At 33.2% G+C, this 9170-nt stretch overlaps 1 long non-coding RNA gene across 2 annotated transcripts; it reads left to right on the top strand.

Moving 5' to 3' along the window:
* Positions 1 to 639: 639 nt before the first annotated feature.
* Positions 640 to 8647, top strand: LOC131706614 (uncharacterized). Of its 2 annotated transcripts, XR_009310677.1 has the most exons (8): positions 640 to 1840; positions 2363 to 2494; positions 2691 to 2962; positions 4144 to 4230; positions 4543 to 5632; positions 6054 to 6134; positions 7484 to 7535; positions 7968 to 8647. It is a non-coding gene; the product is annotated as an uncharacterized LOC131706614 (long non-coding RNA). The 2 variants fall into 2 exon arrangements; XR_009310676.1 differs by lacking the exon at positions 2691 to 2962.
* The last annotated feature ends 523 nt before the right edge of the window (positions 8648 to 9170 follow it).

Below are 9170 nucleotides of genomic sequence, written 5' to 3'. Positions count from 1 at the left end.
GATATCTTTAAATGGACAGGAAGTCCATTGAAAACATAGAGCATTTTCACAGGAAGTCATTTCGAGATATCTTGAAATAACTTCCTGTTCATTTGAAGATATCTTCAAATGATTTAGAGATATCTCTAAATGAACAGGAAGTTATTTCAAGATATCTCTAAATGATTTAGAGATATCTCTAAATAAACGGGAAGTTATTTGAAGATATCTTCAAATGATTTACAGATATCTTTAAATGAACAGGAAGTTATTTGAAGATATCTTCAAATGATTTACAGATATCTTTAAATAACTTCCTGTTCATTTAAAGATATCTCTAAATCATTTGAAGATATCTTCAAATGAACAGGAAGCCATTTCAAGATATCTCGAAATAACTTCCTGTGAAAATGCTCTATGTTTTGAATGGACTTCCGGTCTATTTAGAGATATCTCCAAATGAACAGGAAGTTATTTGAAGATATCTTCAAATGATTTAGAGATATCTCTAAATGAACAGGAAGTTATTTAGAGATATCTCTAAATGATTTACAGATATCTCGAAATAAACAGGAAGTGTGTACCTTACGTTTGTTTTTGTTAATAAACGTACGCCATTTGCATTTGGAGGCATCACTGTTATAATTCTAACAACGAAGTGAAGATTGTATTTTTTTTTTTTTTTATTTAAACCTCATTACTTTTTTGTACTGGAAAAAAGGTAAGTACATGAATAGTACCGCTATTTATGTTTATTTATGATTTATGACAGAAAAAATAATCGTGTACAGTAATAACTTAGGCGCGTGGGGATGTGCTTATGTGTAAGGTACAAAAACGTTCAACGAGATAAATGATTTTAGAACAAAGAATAGTTAAGGTTTTTGTGTAAAAGAAAAAGAAAAAAAAAGCCTAATGAAAATATAACGTGAGACCATCTGTATACTTGATTAGAAGTTAAGCGTGCAAACTTCATACAAAACAAAACAGGTACAATTATCGTTGGGTTCAATATATTATTATGTGTGTACGTTGTGGCAGCTTGACATTGAGTCGCTATTTATGTGACTGCGAGCTAATGGAGAATATTAGAACATAATTGCGTTGCAGATATGACATGTTAATTCAGACTGGTCGCGCACCACTTCCAATATGTACTTCGTTGCGATCTGGAAGCTTTTCCGACTGTTGTTGGGGGTGAGGGGTCATTACCAACATATAGGACAACATATAGGTTTCACATTTACACAATGAATAGTAATTATGCGACCTTTATATAAATTGCACTCGTGTCCAGCTGTCGGAAAACATCAAAAAAGATTTTCTTATGGAAACAAAAACAGATTAAAACAGGCAGCGAGTTTCGCACAGTGGGAAGACACTTTTGATATTTGGGCAACAGGTCGTGCGCAACGCCGCAAGACATATTTTCTTTTCATGTCCCTCCCCGGCTCCGTGCTTCTTTTCCGATACTGTGACTGTTTTCAAACTATCAACATTTCACTTATAGGCTACTAATCATTAACAGGTATATAATTAAAATATATGTACTGTGAATGATACAATAATGTGTGTGGTTATGCAGAGCACTACGTTCTTTTGTGGGTGTTTATTTAGTAACTTTGTATAACCCTTTGTAAATATTCACAGCATTATTTGATTACAGAGGTCTGCCTCATGACAGGTGAAAGAGAGCAGGTACACGGGGTTTTAACCCGCGCCCTGTCATCAGTTCGCCAAGCGGAATCTGAATTGAGGTCTCATACAACTGACGATATAGATGATTTTGATGCAGCCTCTTTTGTCAGTGAAACAAGGGCCTTGTTTAGAAGTAGATCTGTGGACTCATCACAAAGGACAGGTAACATAAAACAGAAAGAAAATATGTTATATTACCAACCTGCTTTACGCCAGCCAGTTATTTTTCTAAATGTAGGCCATAATAGCCTTTTTTTATTATTAATCTTAATGTTAATGATCATTTAAGTACGTTTTCATTTTCTTTTTTTACAGTGTCATACATCATTTAATATTTGACAGAAAAAAGGGATAGAATATCTAATGACACTGCTTTTATTCCTTTTCTGCTGCTACCTTGTTACTATAAAGCAACACAGATGTCCTCATATTTAGAATGGTGCTAAGTAATTTGTGTTAGTTATTTAAAAGTATTTTTAATGTTAATAAGGTAATTTTCTTTTATTTCGTATCAACTTTGATTTTGTGTGAACCTTTTTTCTGCTCTCCATTACTTCTAGAATAATATTCAATGTTGACTATCTGAAGTTAGAATTCTTATCCCTGATTTTTATGCCTTCTGTATTTTTAGCTGTTTCTTTCATTCTTTCTTTCTTTCTTTCTTGGAAATTGGAAACTAATGTAGGAAAGAGAGGCAGAAAAAAAGGACGGCAAAGGGGACATTTATGGAAGACTCATTTTTTCTTACTGCAAAAGAACGATGAAGAATTTGTACCACCACCGTCTGAACTATCAAGACTGACAAGAAATGGATTAGGTAGGTTACATATTCTCCTAATGATAACCCTTCCAGTGTTTAATGTGCATTTTATTTTTTACTATTTAAAAAAAAAAAAAGAAAAAGCTTACAGATTAAAACCATGCATTTTATTTGCAAATGTTATGTTACACAATAAAATTTATATATTTTAATCAAACCACTGATTGTTTCTCCATTGTTTATGTTGCTGTAGGAGTTCCTAAATGTGAACAACCTGCTACCAATGAAAGATATGGTTCAAAATCTACTGTTCAGCGAAGCTGGAGTTTAAGACAGTTAGAGAATTTTGTGCAAGATAGTTTTCCTGACGTTCCTTTGATTCTAACTGGCTTTACCTTTGCAAAGGCAGAGAAAGGTCGGCGTCTTAGTAAGCTAAACATAACGTCTGCAGCTGACCTACAAACCAAGATAGGAAAAGGAAAGATTTTTATAGTTCCTAATCGTGATATACCATTGCCAATTGAGGTAGGTCAGTTTATTCTTTATGACAGATGGATCTTTACTACCTAATTATTGTTTTGTAAAGCTGGATCAAGTTTTTTTTTTAGATTAAATCAAAATACAATAATAGAAGCTTAAATAGTGTGCATATATATAGACAAATATGCCTACATACATACATATCCGAAATCTCTGCTTAATGTAAATGTACAGCTATAGCCAAAAGTTTCTGCATCACCTATAATTTCAGGATTGATTGAGATTATATTTATCAATTAAACTACTTTACAAAAACGGAGGATGTTTTCCTAAGAAGCTATAAAGATTTATACTGCAGTGCAATTCATTATACAGAGATTCACCTAGTTTAAATTCACTACATATGTGATTCCTACCAATTTTGCAAATGTAAATAAAACTAAATGCCAGTGTATTTGATCAGTCTAATCAGTCTATTACAGTGGTCTGTTAGTAAATAGTTATACTTTGATAGAACTAGTTTTAATTGCAATATATTTTCTTAAGTCTAATATATGTCACTTCTCGGCTGGTTGCCATAAACACAAAGTTTAAATCAGGGCATTAAAACACATGCTTTTTAAAATAATGTATTATTGCATTATTTAAGAAACACACTTGCAAATTGTATTTAACTTTGTTCTTTATCTCATGATGTGTGTTCAGTTATGTGTTTGTTTTATGTCTCAATAAATGTGAATTGTAACCTGCTGTAAATCCCCATTAAACCTCTCAAGTAAGAGTTCTTATTGCTCACTGTAGCAGGATAGCATCAATAAGGAGACTCGGAGCCCAGGAAGCTGCAGTTTAAAGCACCGGTGCACACATTTATTAACACAAAGAAGTGTCAGTAAGAAAATAAACAAGCACAAGTGCCAAAATAAAAGCTTAAACAAAGCTATTCTGAAGTCAGACTTGGCATTCCCATCCCTGACCAAGTGCCACACAATACCACTACAAACACACATAAACACCTTTCCCCAAACAAAGGATCTCACTTCCTTATATAACATGTGGCTGGAGCCTAATTAACCATTAATCATTCAATTAAGGCTCCAGCCACATTCTCACATGTATTATGGATTTTAACCCCTCCCTGCCAACCATATATTTGCGCCACACACACACACAACATTTATCCTAAGGTTTAAAACAAGTCTATGTCAATTTTTGTTTGTATTATTCAGAGAACAGAAGGAAGGATGTTAAATGAAAGCCGTCAAGTAACAGCAGGAAGCAATGCATCAGTGACCCAATTGCAAGTTCAGGAGCAGGTAGATATGACCTCTACAGAAGAACAAATGACAGGATAGCTTCATAAATAATTATTTTATTTCTATTTGTACTATGAAACCACAGGCCATTGTATCATACAACTGCTCAATAAAGAATGTGCTACTATTGTATGCCCAATGCTAAGGTGTAGGAACCAGTTCATCTTGTGGGTGCAGTATGACATTAATGATCAGTACACTCTTATGTTAACTTTACATTCATTGAGCAGAATTGGCTTTTAGCTCTGCCAAAAGGTTGTCATGTACTTAAATTGGTGAATATTTAGTAGTGTTCATTGCTATTTTTTCCAGGTGCATATACAAGAATTGTCAAATGGAAATATTGGTACAAGGACTTCAGAAAATCCCATTATAGAAGACTACCACCAAAGAGAAAATGAGGTACAGTCATAGTTTTTGTTCCTTCACTTAGAAGTCCATACACATTAAAGGAGTCTTGTTACACAATGTGTTTCTAATTTGTGTTCATTTACTGGAAAAAGTAATGATTCAATTTTTTAGGTTATGCAACAACATGGGGCAGCAGTGTGGAGTAGTGGTTAGGGCTCTGGACTCTTGACCGGAGGGTCGTTGGTTCAATCCCCAGTGGTGGACACTGCTGCTGTACCCTTGAGCAAGGTACTTTACCTAGATTGTTCCAGTAAAAACCCAACTGTATAAATGGGTAATTGTATGTAAAAATAATGTGATATCTGTATAATGTGTAATGTGATATCTTATAACAATTGTAAGTCGCCCTGGATAAGGGCGTCTGCTAAGAAATAAATAATAATAATAATAATAATAACATGCTACCAATGCAATGGCTGATCTTCTAGAAAATGAAACATCAGAAAACATCCCACAAAGGGCAGCTGAGGTAGGATAACTATATTGCTTATATTGCTTAATTGGTCTATTATGCTTATTTATGTAATATATTAGTGTTTGCAAAGCCCTTGTCTGGTCAGTTTGCTGGGCTTTAAATGCAGTTATTGTTTTAAACCAGATCAGCAGTGATGTATTGCCCCAAAACATGATCTGATTTTTATATGTTCACCAGGTCTTTATTTGCAGTGGTTTCATGACACCTACTATATGTAACACAGAAACCTTGTGTGTGCAATATTTATGCTGATAATTAAAATATGTTAAGGCAGCCCAATTGCAAAACCAGTTACTTTGGTGCTGGATGTTCCATCTGAAATGAGCTGCCAAAAAACATTTCTCTTAGGGGCAAACAGATACCTGTAGACATTTTCATTTTAAGGAGAGGTAGTTCAAATACTATTTTTACACAAAGAATGCATTTCTGTTTATATAGACTGAGATTCTGGACATTGAGCAACTATTTCAGGCTGATAGCTTCAAAAATGAACTGATTGCAACTGGCCAATCACAGGTATCAGGTTATTCACTTACTATTGATGAATAGATTCACTATGCGATGACTATGGAACCAGTGCAAACAATAAAGTGAAGTCATTTTTAATAACACCTTAGAACTTCTTGGAATGAACATTGTACTCTGCAGTCATCATGATGTCATCCTCCAGAATTCTTAGAAAATTGCAATACTGTAGACACGCTGTTTTTTATGTAGCTGCAAAATCCTGTAATTGATTTTATATATATATATATATATATATATATATATATATATATATATATATATATATATATAAAATCAATATATATATATATATATATATATATATATATATATATATATATATATATATATATATAAAAAATTTGGCATACTTCAAGCACTCAGTCTTTTATTCTAATTATACTCTTTTTATATATATTTTTATAACTAGTTTCAATTATCAGAATGGACTACTCATCCATCAACGCCTCCACCACTACCTTTCTCATATGTAAATGCTGACACACCAACAGTAAGTGTACTGCTGGAACAAAGATACAAAGACCCTTTCCTGGCTGGACTCCTCCCTGGGAGAACAGGAAGAAGCACTCCAATGACTTGTAACCTGACCTCTGATTGATCAACCTAAGTTGAAACTACAGATACAAGAGAGCTGCTGTGGATGTACTGTTTTTTAGGTAAGGAAAATAATTGCTATCATACGCTTCATTCAGTATTTTACTAAAATATTCTTTTCCAAGCATGAAAATCTTTAAAGACTGAAAAGCATATATATATTTTTTTATTAAGCCTCTTTTTAAAAAAAATTGCAGACAGCTAATGTGTTGTAGCTAGATGTGGTGGTCTTTGTTTAACAGGAATCATTTTATCTACATTTTGGAATGCTTACTGCAAATATTATTATTATTATTATTATTATTATTATTATTACAGTAGTAGTATTTTTACTTGAAGTTCAAAGGATGTATTCTTAGAACTACACATCTAACTACATTAGTTTGTCTGCAATTTCAAAAAGAAAGCTTAATAAAAAATGCATTTCAAAGTCTTTCAAGATTATTCTGTTTGGAAAATAATATTTCAGTAAAATACTGAATGAAGAGTGTGATAGCAATAATTTTACTTACCTAAAAACAGATCCACAACAGCTCTCTTGCATCTGTAGTTTGAAAATGGAGGACAGACTAATAGCACATTAACAGCAACTCCTCTGCATCTGTAGTTTTAGCGGAGCAATAGGACTTCAACCTAAGGTGGCCAATCACAGGTCATGTTACCAATGGCATCTTCCTGTCCTGCCAGTAAAGGTTTGTGGTGCCAACATGTTTTTAATTAAAAAGTGCTGTTTTAATGTTTTGAAAATCTACAGAAAAGTTACAAACCTTTCTGCTATTGCTTGGAAGGCAAGAAACAAAATGTTTGTTACGGCCTGAGTGTTTTTAGTTTTTGAAAAATGTATTTTATAATTCGGTGTTCATAAGTTATTGATTAATGTTTTCATGCAAAATATTATATTTAGCTTAGTCTTTGTTTAAACTATGTAATAATTTTCAGCACACTCATAAGATCATTCATTTTGAAATGGCTTTGCTCAAGTATATTACATTTGAAGTTTTTTATGTTGTTACTGTTATGGTATAAGCTTTTGTTGTTTCCCAGGTTAATAATTGTGTTGCCAGAACTTTAAACCTCTCCATTATTGCTGGATTGTCTTCCCTGCTAATACATACAGTATATTGAATTCAAAGAAATTGATTGGATGAAAAGAATGGTTAAGGTATTTTAATCAGTGGTTTTAATTTCAGTATTTTCTGCAATGTTACATATTAGATATTTTCTGTAATATTTCTCTCCCATAAGGTTCAGCTCCACCAGTCTCTTCTGGGAGAAAAGGAGCAGGAGCTTGAAAGAGGTATGTATTTTTTTTGTTTTTTTTTTAACTCAGTTAGAACTCAGTATTCGGCAACTCTAAAATTGCAGTTTAGGAACACTGCCAAACTGACCTTTTTTGACTAAAAATGATGTTATATTACCGTATTAAACTTTAGTTTATGAAACTGCACGTAATTAAAAAAAAAAAATGAAAGAACGAAACCCTCGGTGAGGTAGAGACTGCACTGGGTGATAATCCATACATCGTAAGAGGCTCTTGGGTGTGTATTTCATGTTCACTATAGTGATCTCTTCAAGAAACACGGTGTCTCTCACAATTGAGATGCCATGATAGTGGATATTTTAATAACATTCAGCATATTTCTGCAAAATATGAAAGTTGAGGAATGAAAGGTACAACTTAAAGATACAACTTACTGTAATGTAATATTTGTGTTTCTACCTTACACAGCTTTCTCGGAACTGGATGTGTTATTGGAAGAAGAAGTTACAGTTACAGAAGTTAAAAGACACACTGTTCTAGAAGATGTACAAAGAATTTACAGTAATCAAAGTATCATCAATAAACGTTTACATGTTAACATTAGTTTGTTATTGAACAGAGAAGATTAGTTCAGAGATTGTAGATCCTACCAAAGTTTTTGTACACTGTGTTGTATGTGCTCTGTGCGCTGCCATTGCTGGTAGTGTCACGTGAGCTGTTCAGTGTGTTGATGTGCAAATAAAACCTGTTCGCCTGCGGGGCATATCAACTCCGTCTTGATCTCCTGCCTGTCACTCAGCAGCAGATGCACGCATCCACATGACAGACATCTACCCTGTCACAAGCATTAATACCCTGTATCTTTCTAGACAAGTGATTTAGGGGAGCTCCCTAATAAAAGCCCAATCTCAAAACAATAATTATGTGAATATAGTAATTGTTACAATTGTGTATAATGATATTTAAAACAGGATTCATTTAACCGACTTTTTACATAACCACCCTTACTCTGGTTTCACCGCAGTCGTGTGTGTGTGTGTGAGTGTGTGTGTGTGTATATATATATATATATATATATATATATCTGTATATATATATATATATATATATATATATATATATATACAAAACAGTTGTCAAACACGTGTAACTTGTCATGCAATTACACAATTACAATACACACATTTTTCAAATCAGTTCAACTTGCTGTTACATATAAATATGCTTGTTCAATAAAGAAAAAATCTAAACGGACTTACTACTAAACGGGTGATGTTCCTCTCATCTGAGTCTAAGAAATAATCACGTTAAATTTAAGGTGTAAAACTTAACTCACCAAGTCCTGTGATGGTGGAAAATATGACAGATCTGCCTTCCAAATGTTTGATTGCATTGTCTTATCACCTACTTTAAAGTTACAGGGCTGTTCAGCCATTTAATTGAAATAACACTGTTTTTATTCTGTTGCAATTAAAACCATACATTTTCAATGGAATTTGGAAGAATGGAATGGAACCTTGCCTCTCATGGTTTATCATACTGATGGTGTCAAATTGTTTGAGCAAATGCCCTTTGTTGTGTAAGGCATTTTCTTTCTTTCTTACAAAAAAGTTTATTTTGAAAATATGAGGTCAAATTGTTTGTATAAAATGACCTCTTTGGGGATTCAAC

The sequence above is a fragment of the Acipenser ruthenus genome, chromosome 36 (genome assembly GCF_902713425.1).
Source record: "Acipenser ruthenus chromosome 36, fAciRut3.2 maternal haplotype, whole genome shotgun sequence".
Lineage (NCBI taxonomy): Eukaryota > Metazoa > Chordata > Actinopteri > Acipenseriformes > Acipenseridae > Acipenser > Acipenser ruthenus.
Note: the sequence above shows the minus strand (reverse complement) of the source record. Positions and strands in the feature narration are given on the sequence as shown.